This window comes from Populus euphratica, unplaced genomic scaffold (assembly GCF_000495115.2).
Source record: "Populus euphratica unplaced genomic scaffold, PopEup_1.0 scaffold188.1, whole genome shotgun sequence".
Lineage (NCBI taxonomy): Eukaryota > Viridiplantae > Streptophyta > Magnoliopsida > Malpighiales > Salicaceae > Populus > Populus euphratica.
This window is the reverse complement of record NW_011499966.1, coordinates 346,940-347,206: the sequence shown is the minus strand read 5'-3', so window position 1 is coordinate 347,206 and position 267 is coordinate 346,940.

Here is a 267-nt window from a genome sequence, read left to right as displayed (position 1 = left end):
GTGTTTCAGGTGATGTCTTCTATACTCTATCTTTCTACCTTAGAACATTGAGAACAATGTCTTATTTTGGATGGAGGAAGCGAGTATTAATTGATATGTGTTTGTGAATCCTTATATCTTTTGATTTTTTTACTAGCTGTGAATCCTTATATCTTTTGATTTTATTACTAGCATATTATTTTGTTTTATTATTTTTTATATTTCTTTAAGTGTGTTTCAGGTTTGTTAGTGTTCGGTGTTTCAAGTGATGTCTTTTATACTCTATCT